General features: G+C 44.0%; 1 pseudogene; it reads left to right on the forward strand.

Moving 5' to 3' along the window:
* Window positions 1-456: 456 nt before the first annotated feature.
* Window positions 457-835, forward strand: LOC110322435 (annotated as a pseudogene).
* Window positions 836-21404: the final 20569 nt, after the last annotated feature.

Below are 21404 nucleotides of genomic sequence, written 5' to 3' on the forward strand. Positions count from 1 at the left end.
TTGACATAAAACCACACGGAACATGTAGCCTGAAACAAAGGACACTTACAATTTCACATAAACTGTAGTGTTTCTCTCCTATTAAGCTTCCTTTGCAGGATCAGGGACAGAATAGAGGATCTCAGGGGACAGTATCTGTGACCCCCGAGATTTTTCATCTGCTTATCTGAAAACTTTTCTTCTAATATTTGGAAATGAGTCTATGACAAGGAATGAGATTTCTCTTCAGTTATATTGCATTTGTAACCACTAAACATTGGCATCCTGTTTCTCTCTTCCTCCAAATAACCTGGTTAGCTGTAATTTAAAAAGCATTCCCAAGTGCCACTCCAGGTTATAGGGTTCCCAGGACAGAACAGGAAAAACATGGCTAAGAAGGATGAAGAGAAACTTGTTTTTCTGGAATATTAAGAATAATCACAGTTTTCTGCTGGGTGCCTGCTCCTTGCTGTTGAGATGGGCAAGTTTATGAAACTTGGGAGGTAGTGCTGGTCCTGACTGAATGCTACTCTGGACACAAAGCCATCATCATGAAGATCATTGACTTACTCGTGGCTGGAACTGATCATTATTTCCGAAAAGTGACAACTGCCATGGGCAAGAAGAAAATTGCCAAGTGACCAAAGATCAAGTCCTTTGTGAAAGTTATAGCTACAACCACCTCATGCTCACAAGGTACTCTGTGGATATCCCCTTGGACAAGACTGTTGTCAACAATGATGTGTTCAGGGACCCAGCTTTGAAACACAAGGTCAGGCAAGAGGCCAAGGTCAAGTTTGAGGAGTGATACAAGACAGGGAAGGACAAATGGTTTTTCCAGAAGCTTCGGTTTTAGGTATATTTTTGTTTTCATCATTAATAATAATAATAATAATGAAAGAGTAATCACTGCGCTGCTCCCCCCACCCCCACCCCAGAAATGTTGTCTGTCCCTACTATATAGACTGGATAGCAAGCCCTACTCAGTGGCTTGAGAGCAGCAGCCCTGTGGCTCTTATGGTAGTCTGGGCTAGTACAGCAGGAACAACTCACTGAGTAGTATCCAAACGACAGCCTCTGAGGTTGGGAAGTCTTGGATCCAAGTGCTTGGTAGTCAGTAGTTCCTACCTGTAGATGCACCTTGTTGCTGCGTTCTCATCCTCTGGGCCCTTATTAATAATGATGGAACACTGCACCAGATCTCATGGGAAAGACATGCTGGCAGGTATGCTGGGCAGCCCATGTCTGCAGTCAGGAGCAGAAAGATGAATGCTGGTACTCATCTCTCTTTCTACTTTTTAATTCAGCTTGGGGCTAGCCCATAGAATGGTCTTTCCACCTCAGTTAATCCAATATAGGAAATCCCTCAAAGATGTGCCCGGAGGTTTATCTCCTAGGTGAGTCTAGATCCTGTTGATGCTATTCACCAACTGTGGCAAAACTGACACTATGATTAGGTTTCCCTGGCCCTAGTCAAGGATCATTTCCCCTCTCTCCCTATCCAGCTCTGTCTGAAAAGGCCCTGCACATACTAGGGAGAACCCTGAGCTTGCAGGGCAGGTGTGTCCATACCTCATACAAGAAATCAAGTGTTCGCTGCCCGTGGGCCTCTTAGTGAGAGTGCCAATACATAGTTCACCCTAGGATGAAGGACTATGGTGGTATCACTCAAATATATTTGGAGTCATGTGTTGAGATAGCCCCAGGATCCTGACACCCTGAATGTCCTCTCAAGATAAGGGCACAGGCATGGTGCCTGTCTTGATGTGGGTGAACATACTTATGTGCTCTGAGTTAGGGATATCATTCAGATGAGATCCTAAACATGCTCTGAAAGGAAGGGCACAGGCTCACTGCCTGTCTACTTGTGGTTCCATATATTTTCCCCCTCTGGGCAAATGCCTAACTGCTCAAGATTAGGTCCTTCTAAAGTGGGGGCTCGGGGGCATAATGAATCATGGTAAACATTCACTGATAATGCCTGCTGCTGTACCTGGCATTGGTCTAAAGACTACTCACTCAGAAATTCAGGTACATTTCTCAAATTAAGCAGATCCCCAGGCTCACAGGGGACACAGCCAGGGATGGAACCCAGGCAACTGGATCACAGAACTGCATACACTGACACCCAAGTCCTCACCTGTGTGTGACTGGCCTACTTGCATGTACCTCTACGAGTAGTATAGCAGGAAAGGGGATAAAATGGAAGGAAAACTGAAAAGGTCTGGAGTTCAGCTTTCCCTTCAACTGGCTCTGCCTTTAATCAGGGAACTTTGCCTTTCTATAAGGTTAGAGAGGCAACATAAGCCCCATTGGGGACTGAGCCATGAATGTATAAAGCTACAAAGGCCTGTTATTATAAAGCCTGTTTTCATTAAGATGATATCCCAGTTACTATGGATACCTAATAAGTTAGTCTAAAACTTATGGACATAAAAGAATCATTTACTATGCTCTCACAACCCACAGGCCAAGAATGACAGCTGGACATTTCCTACATTGTACAAGGTTTGGGGCCTCAGCAGGAAGACTAGGTAAATGGGAGCAGATAACAGTAAGGGGTGGAGTCATCTGAAGACCCACCTACTCACAGGAGGAGTTGAGTCAAAGACCTGCCCATTCTCAGTGAGGGGCAAAGTTATCAGAAGGATGACTGGCCCTCCCACTCATAGCATGGGGCTGCTGCTGTCTGAGGGCTAAGACCCTAGCCGAAGCTGAGGACTGGGGTCGGTGTGTGTAGCCAAGGCACGGCAGACTGAGGTCGGTGTGTGTAGCCACCGCACGGCATGTGGCTTGGGTTCCTCCTGTCTTTACAGTAGGAAGGAAGAGACAGGGACAGAGAGAAGACAATAAAACCCCTTCTTTCTGTGAGAGAAGTTTACTCTGTAAAATAGTCCTTGTTCATGAGCTTGCCTCTTCTCTCCAGGAAGAGAGATAAGTCTAAATCATTACACACTTTTCTCTGTGGTGCTGGGGATGGAAGCTACTAGGCTTTTACACACGCTGGGTGCACACTGTATGGAAAAGCTGCAGCCAAACCTTCAATCTCTAGCTTTCTTGATAGTAAGGAAAGCAGGAAGTGGCAGACTTAAACCTCCACAGCCCATCCCCTGCTTGCCAGGAAGCAGCCCCCCACCTTTCAAGCTTTGCTTCAGGAGTCTGTTTAAGGATAAATTCAGAGCAACCTGTGGGATTTTCTGATTTCTCTAGGTATCTCCCATGCATGTTTTAAAACTTGTTTTTCTCTTGCTGATCCATCATTTGTTACCAGAGTCTGACTCAAGTAAGATTCAAGCATGGTAGAAAGGAACCAAGAGCCCCAATTATTAGTTCGACTTGACTTACATGCTTTTGTTGCTGCCATGGTGTGAAGTGTAGCACGTGGCTATTTCTTTTTCTTTTTTCTTTTCTTTTCTTTTCTTTTCTTTTCTTTTCTTTTCTTTTCTTTTCTTTTCTTTTCTTTTCTTTTTGGTATTTCAGTACAGTAGTCAGTAAAATTACATGCTCCATGAAACACTTTATTATAAAGTAGGCTTTGTGAGAGACGCTTTGGCTCAACTGAGCACCGTGCTGATGCTCTGATCACATTCAGGCAGGCTAGGCTAAGCTCTGACCTCTGGTAAATTAGATGCATTAAATTGCATTTTCCACTTAATGATATTTCCAGGTTATGATGGATTTATCAGGACACAACCTCACTGTAAACTGTAAGTTACCAGGATTTTTGATGCATTGCATTGTTTTATTGTTAATTCGTCTTTTGCTGGTCTAATTCCCAGGGCCTTTGCTGGACAGTCAGGCAGGGGAAGTACTTCCCTCTCCCATGAAGTTTCTGTTTGTTTCACCTCCTGCCTTGGCCCTTGCTCTAGCCTCTCTCCTTCCCATTTCCTACTTGGTGGTGTTTATTTTCTAGTTGCTAGGACAAAAACACTTGACTAAGGCAACTTAGGGAAGGTGGGGCTGGTTTAGTCATCCTCTTAGGGGAAGGGAAGGGGGAGGGGCCCTAACTGTGGTAACAGGTGTGTGAGGTCACGTTGTCTCCACAGTCAGAAAGCTCTGAGAAATGGATGCTGGATCCCAGCCCAGGTGTCTCCTTTCCTCAGTTAAAGTTCTCTGGCAATGTTCTCACAGACAGGCACAGAGATGCCACTTCTAGGTGATTCCTAAATCCTGTCACATCGACAGTGAAGACCATCAACCTGTGGCAGATGTCTCTGTCTTCTTCAGTTTCTCATTTTAAAGCTATGGTCACAAAGGTTTCTTTCAGATGTTTATGAATTCCCACCTTTGCATGTTAGATGGCTTTCCTTCCCATAGCTGTTGAACGTACGCCATTTCTTAAAAACCTTTCTCATGCACACAGCTTGATGTTTGAACTCTCTCCATTCCAGAGTTTGCTACAGCATGCGATTATAACCTTGCCACAAATTTCCATCATATCTAAACTGGATTTAGACTTATTGGCAGTTTTAAGCTGTTTAGCCATCTCTGCATCTCCTAGAATACTGTAATTTGGGTATCTGTAGCAGTCATTGGCTTCTTTGCAAAGTGTTTGTATTCTTTTGTACTTGTTTTTCATATAATTTAAGAAATATGAGAACTTAGATCTACAGTAAGTTCGAGAAATTTTCAAGTGAGAATTTGATTACTGCCCTTCAGAAAATTGAATTTCATTAGGTCTTATTCATCTCTGCACTTCCTTAATTTTTAATTCTCTTTCCCTTTCATAGTTTATACAATTTCCTCTACTATCTCACATCCCCGTGGCATAGAGAAGAGATTTTTGCAGACAAAAGTTGAAGGTGTTGCCAACGCATTAGGTGACTATTACATGAGTGTTTCCCTGGGTTTTATGACAATGAGAATCAGAATGAGTTGTGTGGCTAGGTGTACCCAGCTGTGAATAATAAATTATCCCAATGAAAAGCAGTCATGCAGCATGAAGGAAGCAAGAGCTTTCATGGGCTTGGGAGGAGAGAGCAGGCAGACAATTGGTATTGAATAAATCTCTGGCCTTCCTGGTTTGTGTCTGTCTGGAGTGGCATTATCGCTCGGCTACTCAGGAGAACAAATGCCATGTGTCTTTGCTGTTACATACGCATCGTAGGTCAGGAGAGATCCCTGTCTACCTGTCTGAGATGGTCCCTCACATCACACTCGTATAGAAATCATCTGAAGCTTTGCTTTTGAATAGAGTAATCTATGGAGTGCTGGAAAGGAACATTTTCTCCCCACCTTCCTATGCTTGTTCTCTACCACACAAGATGATGGAGCCCAGCTCAGTGGTATGGGACAACAGAGCATCAAAGGAACACCAACTGGGGGTGGGAGGTACTCATGCAAGAATGTTTTCCAAATGGATTGTCCTAGATACCTGAGAATCATTTCTGCTGATTTGTGCCTCCTATTCGCCCCCTGCCTCTGTCTGTCTGTCTGTCTGTCTGTCTGTTTGTCTGTCTGTCTTTATTTTTCCTTTCCTACCTTTCCTTCTTCCTTCCTTCCCTCCCTCCTTCTTTTCTTCCTTCCCACTTTTCTTCCCTCCCTTCCTCTCTCTTTTTCCCTACCCCCTTCTCTCCTCTATATCTCTCCTGGAGACTATGTAGTCCTATCTGATTTGAATCTCACTCTATAGAACAGGTTGGCCTCAAATTCAAACTTCTAGGCAATCCTCCTGCCTCTACCTCCCCAGTGCTGAAATTACAAGGGTGAACCACCACCCAGTTAAGCTGCTTCTAACAGCACAGGCACGTGGACTGAGAGATGTGTCACCCAGAAATTTCCAAGGAGCTTGAAGTCCCTTGGCTCCATGAAAGCAAACTTAGAATCTTCATTCTTTGTATTATTTGACACCACTGAAGTTTTTGTAGGCGTGGTCACATTTATTCAACTTCAATTTATCTTGGCTAATGACAGACACAATCTTGCAGCACCCAAAGAGACATTGGAATGTGGAATACACGATCATTTGTACCACAAAGAGATGGTTCTTGCTTGTCGGCATCATCCAGAGGAAGTGCCTGGAGGTAAAGTGGAATCAGTATTTAAAAACAAGCTGCTCTCAACCGATTTTTTAAAGTAAATCTATGTGGAATAGATGTTCACGAGATCAGAGCAGAGACTGCTTTGCATTTAAGGAGCCTACATAGGGCAGTAGAATTCAAAACACGCCTTCTCAGACAGCCCTGCTAAGACTCTCTTCTAGGTCAGGTCACTGATGCTGAGGGTGGACAAGCTGCACAGGGAGGAAGGATATTGTTGCCTCTACCTGTTTGGGCAAAAGGAATCATCTCCAAAGGACACAAAATCCCTAATGGAGTTGATCCAGGGGATCCTGGATTTTTTGAAATTGAATGTGGATGGCAGGCAGTTTTCTCAGCTGATCCACACCCATGAGGTTTTTTTGGGAGGAGATGATAGCATATCAGAGAATTAGATGGAGCAACAGTAACTTGGTACTTTTTGGTACCTTTTGAGATGTTGCTGTGGGGCCAGAGTGGTGCTTCGTACTTTACAGACTCTATGCTCTCATCCTCCTGGCTGTCCACGAAGCATAGATTGTTATCTGCATCTTGAGGATGAAAATGTTGAGCCATGGAGGTGAAGTATGTTTATTTAGGCTTACATATTTCAACTAGGCTTTTTAAAACACGATTTTATTACTTACAAAATTAAAGCAAGTTAGGAAAAATATTTCTCTTTGTAGGATATAGAAACTACAATCTTTGCAAAATACATAACACCCCATAATTGTTACAATACACAGATAGGTTTGTAAGGCGTTTATTTATCTTCCACAGTCCCAGAAACTCTTCTATTGTGTAAGTTAGGTGGTGGCTCCAGGAGTTGATTTTTTTTTTTTTGTCTAGAACTACTTACTTCAAATGGGAGTCCAAATAGTCTCCCAAGAGACCATTTTTCCAATGTTCTCCAAAGTGAGGTTCTTCTCTCAACTGAGCTTGGCTTTTGGATTTAATAATGTGCATGCGATAAGGCACACTTCAGAGGGCAGTAATATGTACTAGCTCTGAGTATGATTACATTGCTGATGATTTTCTTATATGTTCCTTGCAGTGGATAGTGAGTGGGGCTCTCTGCTGGGGCAGTGTGGTGCAGGGCAATGGTAGTATCAGACAGCTTCATCCAGCTGCACTGCAGGTAGCACCATTGAGGTTGAATGTAGTTTTAAGGATGAGTTTCCAGTGAGCATCATGGTAGCTCAAGATATTGATTCTCTCAGTTGATGAATGGCAGAGCAAGCCTGTGTTGGCTAGAACCTGGATCTGACAACCCAAGTTGCCGATGACTGCAGACAGCTCCTTTCTAATGGCTCCAGTGTTAAACAAAAGGGTTGTATTCTCTGTGGGCCATTGTGTCAGAGTGTTTGGAGACTCTCTGGAAGCGTTGCGTGCTCTGGTCCAAATGTACCAGGGAAACCTGCAGAAGAAGTCACCTTTGCTGTAGCTTCTGGTTGTCACTTTAACTTTATTAGCAGAGTTAACTCTGAAAGTCAAAACAATTCAATCTAGCTCCTTAAATTGCTTGGGTGGAGTGTGTCAGTCTCACTGGGGCTACTGTAATAAACTGCTGGGGTCCCAGTAGCTTAGACAACAGAGGCTTATTCCTCTGAGTTCCAGAGCCTGGAAGTCCACTACCAAGGTAGTGACTTGCTCAAGTCTGGAGAAGGTCACCTTTTGGATTCCAGATGGTCATTTCAGGGCCTCTTTTATGATGCACACTAATCAGGTCATGAGAACTCACTGTCAAGGCTGCCTCCTGACTCTAACATCATAGTAACAGTGACTTAACCTTTGAGATGTTTTGTGAGGCCAAGATGATGCTTAGTTTACAGACTGGGCTCTCTGTGAAGCATAGATTGTTATCTGCATTTTGAGTAGGGTTTAAGGAATACATTTCAGGCATAGGAACCACAAACGTTACACCATAGCACACAAAGAAACTAATGCCAAGGGGCTCTCTGTTTCTTTTTTTTTTTTTTCTCTCCTTCCCCTTCTCTTCTTCCTCCCCCTCCCATTTCCTCTCTTCTCTTCCTCACTATGCAACCCTGGCTGCTTCAAATTCACACCTCTTTCTGCCTCAGCCTCCCATCTACTGGGATTACAGGTATCATGTGTACTGCCACCTCAACTGTAACATGTTTTCTAGAGATAAAGGGAGGATCGTAGAGTGTAAGCCAGCAGGGGCTTTGTCACCACAGAGCAAGGGGAGATGAATTATTGAAACATTGGAGTTTAGCATGTGTTTCTTACTAATAAGATCTCTTAGCTATGCCCCCCAAACACCACCAGATGTCAAAAGGAGATTTATAATGACACTTAGGTTTGCAGAGGCCCCATTTTGAAATTGTGGCCGCATAGTACCCACGTTGTACTGAGATCATATTTAATTCTGACAGAGAACGAATAGGAGGTACTGAGAACTTGCTGGTTTTTCCTGTACCTCTGGAGAGGAGTATTGGGCTGTATTGCTTTTGACACAGCACCTCAATTAAGCCTTAAGAATAGGTAGTGCATGCTCCATGAAATAGAGCCATGTGTTGACAGGGAGAGTTCGGCAGCATGGTTTGAGGTTTAGTTTGATGTTCCTCCACCAGTCACAATAATTACATTGCTGTCTTTTCATAATATGATTTATTTAGATGTTGCTTTATGAATTAATTCCTTCTAATTGCTGCTCCCCTCGCTGTAAATCAAGGTTTCTTGCTTTCTGTAGTACAGCAAACATGATCCTACCATGCAGTAATTAGTCCAATTAGGAAGCAAGGCAGATGTGGAAAACCAATTAGTTTCAGGAATATGTCCCTGCCTATGTATCCCAAGCACTGTTCAATTGAAATTTAATAGCAACTTAATAAAACATTGTTTCATTCACAAACCATCTCCTCCTTCCAAGCTCTCATTTGTTTGTTTATCTGCTCATTTTAAAGGGAGCCAGTGCCAACTTGCTTCATGCTTGGCCAGTCTCTTTCTGTGTGAAGATTAGTGTTATTATTTTCTCCCTGTGGTTTAAGTGGATGGATCCATGCTTGAAGAGGGAAGCAGACGCCATTGATCTAGGAGAAAGGATGGGGTTTGGTAACCTCCGTTCTTCTTTTCCTAACTATTGGGGATCTCCATGTCCTGGAAGCGAGATCTTAATATTAACCATTCTTTTTTTCCATGGCTTGATCTAGAGACTTAGTTCATGAGACTAGAATCTTGTGTTTTATACCAACACACATAAATCCATAAACACATGCACATAAATAAATGCTTATATAGACACACACAAACGTGCACATGTACACACATACATGCATGCACAGACTGTGTACTGCCTATCCAGGGAGACCTATACCTAGGCTCCCAGTTTTTGTCTGCCAATCCCATTAGATCTTCACTTGCTCAGGCTGGAGTATGACACTAGGGACATCCCTATCCTTTAACTTATTCAATTGGAAAATTGGAATAAAGCGAACTACTAACCTCATGGGTTCCAAAGATAACAACATATGGTAACAACTTTGATAGTATTAACCCACAAATCACCAACAAAACAAAAAGGGGTTACTAATCCAAATGTTTGTAATATGAATGGAAAATTACCATGTATGACATGGCCTCAAGCTGGCTTAGGACCTGTGATGGTGGTGATTGTGCATAAAGTACCCCATGTCCTTTGATACAGAGCAAGGGAGCTCCAGGAGTGGGCAAGGGGATGGCTGATTGATTAAGCCTGTAGTTCACCTCTCTTGTAAAGCAGAAGGTAAAGGAATCCCATTTCTTCTTGTTTAAGGGATACAGATAGCAAATGGGAGAGAGAGAGGCTCCCTTCCAGGTATGGAGGCTTCTCCCACAGAAGGAGAGGCAGAGCTAACTCAGCTCTAGGCTCTTGTAACATGGCCCCCACTGTGTTCTTTATTTGCACAAACAGCTTGTACCTGTCTTTGGGGAACAGATCTCTAGCTCTGGGACATCTACATGAGAGTTATTTTTTAAAAAATCTATCACCAAACAATTACAGCAACCGAGAATCCCTCTTTGCGGCTCGGTCTGATAGGTGAGTTACTGAACTTTTGATTTATGTAACTCATTATCATTGCACAGTCACTGCAGCGCCACGCTCCATTTGTCTCTTGGATCATTATGTGGTTGGCTTTCTCCATGTCCTGGAAGCGAGACCTTAATAATAACCAGCAAGGGTAATATAATTAGTAAGAAAGTGGCATTACTGTGTTCACTCAGCCCTTCGGTGTATGTGCACGTGCGTGTGTATGCATGCCGAGACTATGGTATCCGTGAGGATGCAACCTGCAAGAGATAACTAACCCTCTTTGGAGACCAGCAACTCCCTTCTCTCCTGAATCAGCAGGTTCTCTGTAGATGTCAGGAAAGTCCAATCAGGGTCTCTCAGATGCAGGCTGCAGTGTGGGGAGCAAAGGACAAGGAAAAAGTGTCACCGTGGAAAAAAGATTGCGACAAATCCGTGGTGGGTTTTAGAGGATGACTGCCCCCGTGACCTGGAAGATGAAGCTATTCATCCCAGCTCACAGGACACGATTATTGCTCTTTTGATTGTATCTGCTCCTTGGGGGACGCCATGACAACGCTCAGGTTATAAACAGCCAGCCGCTCGGGGCGGATGATGTGCCAGCCTCAGGTGATTGAGGGACATGAGGTCTGAAGCTGAAATTGCACAGCAGCTTCCACTGTCCTTCTGAGCTACTCAGTGGAAGACACATTTTATGGGGCCGTGAAAAAGACAATTGCTAACCAAACCAGCAAAAAATTAAAATTAGGCTCACTGTCCAAAAGTTCAATAAAATTGAATTTGAGAAATGTTTATTGACAGATTCCAATAGTTATAGATATTGTTGTTCAGGTAAATAAGCATCCATTGTGCCTGAGTGCATGAATTACTTCAGCATGGCCCACATTTACAATCTAGCTGGGGCTAAGTAGGGTTTCTAACTGGAAGAGTGAATAGACCAGGGGATCCAAAGGAGCGCTGGAGAACAAACACATGAGCTGTAACCTGAAGGGCAGTGGGCTGGAGACAAGCACAGAGGGCAGGCACAATAGGCAACAGAAAGTGCAGGGAGGCTATGAGGTAATGGACAGGTTAGGTCTGTTCTTCCAGTGTCAGGACATCAGTGGCCGGGAAGGCAGCTAGCTGGCTCACAGCACAGGCACGCTGGGATCTGCCCAGGGTCTGGTAAACACAGGGCAGTACCAGAAGCCTCAGTCAGAAGGGTAGTCATATTTGTGTGTGTGTGTGTGTGTGTGTGTGTGGTGGGGACATTTTCTTTCTTCTTAAAAAAGTTATGTGTGGCTGGACAGTGGTGGTTCATGCCTTTAATCCAACCACTTGGGAGGCAGAGGCAGGTGGATTTCTGAGTTCGAGGGCATCCTGGTCTACAGAGTGAGCTCCAGGACATCCAGGGCTATACAGAGAAACTCTGTCTTGAAAAACAACAAACAAACAAACAAAAAATGTGTGTGTGTGTTTGTGAGTGTGTGTGTGTGTGTATGTGTGTGTGTGTGTGTGTGTGTGTGTGTGTCTGTGTATGACCCTGTGTGTTCATGTTGAGGCCAAAGGCCAATCAATGCCAGCTGTCTTCTTAAATTGCTTTTCACTTAATTAATTGTTAATTTTTGAGACAGGGTCTCTTACTGCACCTGGAGCACACTGTCTGTCTAGAGACCTCCAGGCATCTGTCAGGTCCAAAAGAAACTTTGCAATGGTGTTTATTAGCATACGAAGTTCAGGCTGACCTCCAGGCTCTCCCAGGATCACAGGTACCTGTTGTTGTAACTCCAGAATTACTGATACTAGAGAGACTTCAGCGTTGTACAGTTTGTCTCTGTGTTCCCTGCCAGAGGTTCCCATCCTCCCTGCCCCCACTCCCACTCCCACCCCCCCACCCCTACCCCCACCCCCCGCAAGCACAGAGATGCAGACAGCTGGTTTCTGTGCTGTGTCCTCCTGCAGCAGTCCCCCCCCCCAGTGTTAGAATGGCACCGCCTCTTTGTCTCCAAAAAACAAAAACAAAAACAAAAACAAAAACAAAAACAAAAAAACAAAAAAAAAAAACCAACACCCAACCCTCCTCCTGATAACTCTCCAGGTGCCTGTCCTTGAGACCTTAGAGAAATAACAAGCTCCAGGGAGACCATGGAAAAAAGGTAAACAGAGGTCAGGTCACAGACAGTTACCACTGGCCATAAAATTAGTCCTTGAACAGACACCCATTAACCCCCCTCCGGCTTCAGTACCATTCTACTCTCTCGTCCCCTGTCCTGGGAATATTCACACTATTCCTATACTATATATAAACTCAATGTTTTCTGGACTCGGGGTCACTTGCCAGCATTCACACAGTGAGTGTTAGATGGGCGAACAGAGTTCCAACTTGAAAATACAAGACTCTTTTGCAAGTTGCAGCAGACTTTACAATTCTTGGGCTCGAGTGGGTTTTCCATGGACTCGGGCACAACACTGTCACAGAGTCCAGGGTGCCATCTTATCTCTTTTTGGCTCTTCTCACTCTGCTTCCTACCATGAACTTCTCCAGCTTATGGGATAATTTTATTGTGTAATCTCTTGCCCCGCCCCCTGGTTTCCTCTGTCTGTGCTGTCTCCCCACTGCACCCCCTTCACAGCCCAGTCAAGGCTCAGTCTGTTACTTTCTCTGCTCTGGACTCTTCCGGATGCCTCTGGCTATACTCTTCCTCATATCTACAGTTAAAATGGTTCCCTCGACCCTACCTTGGAAAAGTCATGTTGTCAGTTTATACAGTATCCTTCTATCTCTACCTCCCTGGTACTAACCAACGAACCCAACTTTCATGTGGTACTGGGGATCTAAACACAGTAAAGCAAACACTTGACCTTCTTGGCTACCTCCAAACCCCCGTTGGTATGTCTTCACACGGATCACCTTCTTGACCTTGTCCTCTGGTGTGCTAACTGATGCCTCTGAAAAATGAAATGAAAATAAATCCCATCTACTAAGAGCCATCTATTGACATGACTCTTAATAGACGGGACCACAAGAGCTCATCCTGTGCAGTCTTATCTACAGTGGCAATGTTAAATTATCCCTGAGTCCAAAGACTTGCAAGCTATTGCTGTAAGGTAAATTTTGTAATAATAGAACAGCGTGATTTTTCTCAGTAGCCAACAGGGGAGGGGAGGATAATAAAAATAGCAGTGATTTAGGTTTTCCTCAGGGGCCCCCAGGGAATAAGGTGTCCACTTCCCCACTGTTCTATCACTTGGGAAGAATGGGAGCCAGAGTAAATGCTGGGAAGGCTCCTTTGCAGCTTTCCTCGGGGCTTTCTGAGAGAACTGCCTCTGGGGCATCTGCTTTCCCAAGCAATCAATGCAACCACCGAGTGAGAAATGAGTAACAGCAACTGCTTAGCATCCATTCTTCCTTGTAATTAATACCACGTGGCTATGCAGACAGCCCAAGCTGTCTGGTGGAGAGATGCTCATTCAGGGGAACCAAGCAACAGACAAACAAACGAAGAAAGGCTGTGTAGACATAATTCTTGCAAAATTCAAGAAGACAACAGCTTACCAAGTTATCAGTCTCCAAGTACCACTTGGGGATTATTTCTTGTCTTTTTTCTTTTTTTCTGAAAAAAATCAGCATATACATACACACACACACACACACACACACACACACATGCAACCAGAAGGAGCACAGTCTTAATTGTTTCATTAAAAGAGGTGTTGAGATGTTACTAATTGCCAAATGCAATTAAGTGTGGCAACATGTCACAGGTAAATTAATGAGAAGAAGCCACGTGCATGGCAGGGGTGTGGTGCTCAGTGTTCATGAGGTGGGAATAATTGTTATTGCTACTGGAGGGGGCTCCTGCTTGTCCCACTATTGTTACTGTTACTAGAGGAGACTCCTGCATGCCCTACACTGGGCCTATTTCAGCTTTGAAAAAAAAAATGCTTTCTTTCTCTCTCCCCCTCCCTCTCTCTCTTTCTTCCTTTTTTCTTTCTTTGTTTTGCGTGTATGCAACCACATGTGCTATAGTGTACATGTGGAGGGCAGAGGACAAGATACTAGAGTTAGTCTTGTCCTTCTACCATATGTGAGCTAGAGACCAAACTTGGGTTGTAGGGCTTGGCCGCAGGTACCCTTAATCCACACCTCTGGCCGTCCATTGCAATTCTAAGGGCTTCTGAGTCACCTGTGACCATGGCTAGGACCAGTTTTAGCTGCTGCCTCTCAGAGCTTCAGAATGACGGGAAAAGAGTTAAAAAGACAATTATTACAACCCAGAAAGGTGGGATAGTATTATGTTCACACTAGAAACCAGATGAAACCATAGTCTACCCTGTCACGAATCTGGAGTCATGGCAGAGAAAGAGCCACCATGCCTGAATGTCTTAGGGAGATAAACTGTGAGAAGACAGCAAGCTGTCAGAAAGCTCGGCTGTGGGACTGGTGTCTCAGGTGAGCTACAATTTACATACCATTCCTTCCTTGATTCCACATTTTTGTGTCAGCTCTTCTTACGTGCTATGTGTAGTACAGAACATGATGAAGACCTTGTCCACTTCAGCAGACTGTGAGCCTGGTGTGAATGAGAATATTCCCCCATAGGTCCTGCATTTTAAAACTTTGTCTCCAGTTGGTGGAGCTGCTTGGGGAGGCTTAGGAGGTCTGCCTTTGGTGGAGGAAGTAGAAGGGGTGTGGAGAGTTTAAAGACTTAGGCCATTTCATGTGAACTGTCTTGGTTTCCAGATATTACTGTTCCCAAGTCTGTTGCTTGATGCCATGCCCCCTGTTGTGATGCCACAACCCCATCCATAATGTCATGTGCCCTGCCATGATGTCATGCCCCCTTCCTAATGCCATGTTTTCTGTCATAGTACCATGCTCCCTGCCATGATGCCACACCTCCTACCATGATGTCATGCTCTCTGTCATGATGCCATGCTCCCTGCTATGATGCCATACCTCCTACCATGATGCCATGCCCTCTGTCATGATTCCATGTTCTCTGACATGATGCCATGCTCCCTGCAATGACTGATTCTTGTCCCTCTAGAACTATAAGCCCAAGTGTGCTGGATTGCTACCTGTCAACTTGATACAGTTTAAAGTCATCCTAGAGGAGGGGACCTCAATTAGGAAAATTCCTCCATAAGACTGGGTTGTAAAAAGGCCTGTAGGCCATTTTAAAAATTAGTGATAGATGTGGGAGGCCCTGCCCATTATGTGTGGTGCCATTCCTGGGTAAAGGGACTTTAGCCAGCCCAAGCAAGGCAAATGTGGCTCTGGCAGGCCTTGCCCTTCTCCCCTAGTCCTGTGTCTTGCTAGAAACCACTAGGTTATATTTCTAAAGCAAACCACCAAGGCCTATTCCCTTATTTGGCTACTTCTTCCTCCTGAGGCTGACTACCTTGATCAATCTATCAAAGTATTAAAGTTCAGAAATCAAAAACCCTCTTCGGCTCACCTAATTAACATGTCCAATAAGAATTAAACACTTCATCCTAGTATGGGGATTCTCTTTTTACCTTTATGAACTGCCATTTGCCCATGGGCCATTCTCTCTCCTCTCTCTGGAAGCAGTTCTTTATCTTTCCAGGACAAATATCCCTTCCCCCCTCTACTTTTTCCTTTCCTCTTCTCCCTCACCCTCTCTCTCCTGTCTTTGTCTCTTATTCCCTACCCTTTGTCCCTCTGGACAAATACATCTTTTTTTATCTTTTTTTGTGTTGAGAACTTAGTCTTGGGAGTATCTTGTGCCAAACACCAGTCCCTTCACTGTGTTCTGTAAGAAAGCAGATTAAAGCCGGGCAGTGGTGGCACACACCTTTAATCCTACCAATTGGGAGACAGAGGCAGGTGGATTTCTGAGTTTGAGGCCAGCCTGGTCTACAGAGTGAGTTCCAGGACAGCCAGGACTATACAGAGAAACCCTGTCCAAAAAAAAAAAAAAAAAAAAAAAAAAAAAAAAAAAAAAAAAAAAAAAAAAAAAGAAAGAAAGAAAGAAAGAAAAGAGAAAAAAGGAAAGAAAGGAGGCTGAGCAATCCATGAGGAGCAATCCATGAGCAGCATCCTCCATGGCTTCTGCATCAGCTTCTGCCTCCAGGTTCCTGCCCTGTTTGAGTTTCTAGTCTGACTTCCTTCAGTAATAAACAGTGCTATGGAAGAGCAAGCCAAATAAACCCTCCCCTCCCCAACTTGCTCTTTGGCATGGTGTTTCATTGCAGCAACAGAAACCCTAACTAACATACTAAGTAAACTTGTTATATAACTTGCCTCGGACATGGTGATTTATCATAGCAATATAAAAGTAACCAATACAGATTTCTTTGGAAATGTGGATGGAACCCTGTTTTTCTCGTTTTTTTCTTTTCTTCTTTTCCTTTTTTCTTTGGACCTCCAATACCTCACAGAGTTTCTAGAACATGTTCAGGACTCAACACTTAGTGAATAAACCAAATAAGATAACTAAGTTGATAAGGGGAACTGCTTTGTGGGAGGAGAGATGCCAGAATTGCTTGCAGAAAGTGGATAGGAGGGTTGAAAGTCTCTGAGCAGTGAGCATGTTAAAATGGACATTACAATGGTGCTTGAAAATAGATCAGATGGCCATGGTCGATAGAAGGTTCTAGAGGCAGCACAGTTACTCACACACATTTTTAACAGCAGCCTTTGGGGTGTTCCTGTGTGGGGTACAAAGCCTGGCCTCCAGCTATTATGTTACTATGTACCTGGACTGCCTATTGAGAGCTTGGTCTATTAGATTTACCATGCATGCTATCACACTGATGGTGATACAGGCTGTGACTAGGCACAGAGCCCCACAGTGGATGAGCATGGATCCTCAAGGTAGATGAGCATGGATCCCACAGTGAATGATCATGGATCCCCATGGTAGGTGAGCATGACTCCCATGGTGGGTGAGCATGACTCCCCAAGGAGGATGAACATGGATCGCATGGTGGGTGAGCATGGATCTCTGAGGCTGGTGAGCATGGACCCCATGGTGGATGAACATGGCTCCTCAAGATAGATGAGCCTGGCTCCTATGGTGGATTAACATGGATCTAGTGGTGGATGAGCATGGATGAGCATAGATGCCCAAGGTGGGTTCATCTATTATCACCATCAAATATAAAGATAGTACTTCATATTTTTAACCAGCATAGTCTCTTATTCCAGATATGGATTTTCCTTTCTTGTCCATAGGACTGCTACCAGCAGCACTTGCTGAGGTGCTTGCCGAATATCCAGTCCTCTGGTGCAAAGTCCCATATAACATGGCATCCATCCAAGAATCATAATTTATAGAAGAGATGAGGTGTAAGCCTTTGAATACAGACACTGTGGCCATATCACATACTCTACCTACCAGAGAGTTGTTGGTCTGGTAGAGCATAATGACCTGCTAAAGACAGGGAGTAGTGCTCTCAAGGCATGGGTTGTTACAGCTCAGAAAGCAGTAAATACTTTAAATAAAAAAATGTATATACTGCTGTGTACCTAGTAGGTGGAATTCATAAGTATGGGAAGCAAATGAAAACTGTAGCCTTGCTTTTAGTGAATGAACCACATGGGAAACATGTTTCTTACACCCACAACTTAGGGTTCCCCATAGGTCTTACTTCCCAAAGAGGAAATACTACTGCCAAAGGACCCAGCAGGAGTCCTGTGAATTATAAGCTACGACTTCTCTTTGTACTCAAGACTCCTTGTGCTGAAGGACCAGCAGGCAAGAAGAGGTGCGTCTATTTTGGCTAAAGTGAAGTGATTTACCCAGGCCTATTGCAGGTTTGACACTCACACAATTCACACTGCCACCCTACATGCCTTCTGGACTGGCTTTAGTAGGAAGTGGATATGTTCAGCAGCCCTGCATAATGAGTAGGAGCTCAGACCTTTCAGGTGTATGGTTTGACTCATGCCACCAAGTAAGAAAGATACTAATAGCAGCTTGGGTATTAGATGAGAGCTATCGATACCAGCTGTCATATAAGAGCAAGCTGTGGAGTCTGGCAGCTGCAGGTTAGCAGCTGTTATCATTCTGCCAATTCGGCCCTGAAAAAGAAGGGTTTCTAGAAGTGTGGAGAACCTATTCCTAGAACTTGGATGAAGAGCATCTCAAAGTGCCTCAAGAGGGGCATATGAATGGAGTCTGCTGCTCCTCTCACATGGTCTTCCAGGAATGGAGGATGGGTTCTCTCTGGGGAACTTTCTGATAACTGAAGAGACTGTTCCAGACGGAGGACTTAGCCTCAGCCAAGGAATGGCCCATACATAATGCACCACCCTGAGGGATGAAGGCCCCACCTATTTACCCCAACTCATCATCCCTCTAAAGGACCATCTGAGCTCCAGATTATTCTCTGGGTCCAGAGAATATTTAATGAGGCTTTCATTAAACCTGTATCTCATTCAGCTCCTACTTCCACCCAAATCTGTCTTCTTCCTCTCTCTTCTGCAAGTGAACAATCCTTCAGTGATATCTAGGTATTGCGGTTAGATTGCTGCGTAATTCTGCTTCTTGACAAGTGTAGTTAAAGCCATCTGTAACCTTGTGTTTTTCCACCTGTCTACATTGTTCCCAGAAATAATGACTCTGAGACTTAATATTTCATGAATAAATGCCATGCCAAAAGATTTGCTTATATACCAGCTAGCTCATAACTTAATAACCCATTTATTCTCTTCTGTCATGCCATGTGGCTGGTTACCTGGCTTTTGGTTTCATGCGACCATCTTCTTCTGTGTTTGGGGCAAATCTCCTGCATGTCTGACTCTTTCTCAAAATCCTCTCCCCCACCCCATCTCTGTCTCTTTCTCTCTCTTCAAAATATTTCTACCTCTCATTTCTTGCCTCACCTCATTGACCATAGGCTTTTTTTTATTGACAGGTGAATGCTTTTGCATAATGCGCAAGAGATTCCCTTTACAGATAAGTCTTCAGTTGTTACAATTACCCCCCCTCTAACAGTTACGTCCTTGTAGCCATTAGTATACAGGTACTTCACTCTCCCAATTCCTTGTATGGCTAACACTGTGCTTTCTGGCTTTCTTCAAAATGCCATCATTTGGGATGCTTCCTTGCTTGTGATTCATGTCACTGTGGGTTCAAGGCCCCTCCTTACCATGCTGTTCCAAGTCTCCGTGTTAGTCTCATTGCATTTAGTGGGTACCAAAGGCTTTAAATTCCTCCCTCTGTGGTGAATGCCTACGTGCTGTGAATGGGGTCCTGTCATTTTATTTTTTTCTTTCTAGCTGTGCTTCTCAATACCACTCTTGGCTCATCTCCAGATCGTCTATAACCAGGGTTCCAATCATTGCTTCTCTCAGAAGGAGCTTGGTTAAGTGCTATGTAACAGTTTCTTCCAGTATTAAAATATCCATCCTACAAGGATCTCTTTAAGCAAGAAGGTAACAACTCAAATTAGCTTCAGGAAGTCCCTAAAACTGACCAGATTCACTGGGCCTTTCCTGCCAGAATAAACAATACAAAAAAGTGGAAAGTTGCTTTCAGAGGAAAACTGAGGTGCACAAATACTCTCAGGTAAATTACCAAAGTTGAAGAGACCCTGAGACAAACCAGCTGCCTGGAAAAAGAAGAGATGGGCTGAGCTGCCTGGAAGAGATTTAGACCAACTAAAACACATGGAAAGGACACTCTCCAACTTATTGAGCTGCTTGTAGACTGTGTGGTGTGCTTCAGGTTCCCAGGTTTGTGACCTGTCAGCCATGTTGACATGAGTTTCAATGAGTCGTTTCTACTGTAAGTAATTCCAGTAACACTCAGTTGGTCCACCAAGCTGAACCTTGGTCTGTCCTTGGTCCCCTTGGTCTGTGATGGGCTTCCATGCCTGCCATGGAGTTAGTGAACTTGTGTGTATCATAGGTTAGACAACAGTAAAGAGTGCAGCCCTTACTTCACAGGACAGAAGGATAGGCCAGTGTGGTACTGTGGTAAAGGCAGCTGAAGGTAACACTTACCCTTGGTTTTTCACCACCAGTATTTTTTAATTTTTTGAAAATCTATTTAGCTCTAAAGTTTAGTATAAGTTTATATTGCACGTGAAGCATATGTGCCCAATGTGCCCCCACCTTGCCTTGCCCCCAGTTTTCCCTCCTGTTGTCTCCTTAGACTGTTTTGTTTCTGCTTCTATGATACAAATCTAGGAACCACAAATGAGACAAACCATCTGATATTTGTTTTCTGAGACTGGCTTAATTAATTTACTAGTTATCTTCAGTTGTATCCATTTTCCTACCAATGACATAAGCTTGTTATATTTTTAGTGGATGAGAAGAATTCCATTGTGGACATGCCACATTTCCTTATGCATCCCTCTGTTGCTGGACACCCATGTTGGGTCTATAATTTAGGTGTTGTAAATAGTGCTTCAGTACACACTGATGGGCAGGAGTCTGTGTGATGTGTTAGCTTGGAGTTCTTCAGGTAATATCCAGGAGTTTGACCACTCTGATGCCTCATTACTCCACAGTCAGCACTGGGAAAATAAGGCTGACTCAGCCACAGTGTGCGTAACTGTCACATCCTGGAGTGTTGCTTTTTTGAGCCTCATAATTTTTTTTTCCAGATTGTAATTTCAATGTATTATTTTTAAATTTTCTTTTCTTTGAATTAATTAATTTTCCATCCTGATCACAGCTTCCCCTGCTACTCCTCCCCGTTCCTCCCTCTCGATGCCCCTCCCCAACTCCCTCCCTTTCTCTTCATAGAAGGAGGGGGGTGCTCACAGTGGGACTAGGCTCATTTTCTCCTATTGAGTTTAGACAAGGCAGCCCAGTTAAGGGAAAGGGGTCCAAAGGCAGGCAACAGAGTCAGAGACGCCTCTGCTTCCGTTTTTGGGGAACCCGCATGAAAACCACGCTACACATCTGTTACACATGTGTAAGGGGTCCAAGTCTGTCCCATGCATGCTCTTTGGTTGGAGGTCCAGGCTCTGTGGGCCCCATAGGCCCAGGTTAGTTGATTCTGTGGGTTTTCTTGTGACGTCCTTGACCTCTCTGGTTCCTTCAGTCCTTCTCCCTCTTCCACAAGATTTCCCAAGCTCCATCTAATGTTTGGCTGTGGGTCTCTGCATCTGTTTCCATAAACTGCTGGATAAAGCCTCTCAGAGGACAGTTATGGTAGGGTGAGCCTCATTTCTAAAGTAAGAGAATTAGACAGTTTTATACACAGTCCAAGGAACTGTGTGTCTACCTTAAAGCTTATTTTCGTTTTAAATGACATATTTAGTACTTTCATGATTGTTCCTCTCTCAGTACTTTATACTTAAGGAGACGAGGGTTTTGACTTTTGTTCTTAGTGTTTTATCTCAACACCCAGCATGGAGTCTATCAGTTTATCAACAGTGATGAATATGTGTTTATACTTCGTTAAACATGG

Source organism: Mus pahari, chromosome 5 (genome assembly GCF_900095145.1).
Source record: "Mus pahari chromosome 5, PAHARI_EIJ_v1.1, whole genome shotgun sequence".
Lineage (NCBI taxonomy): Eukaryota > Metazoa > Chordata > Mammalia > Rodentia > Muridae > Mus > Mus pahari.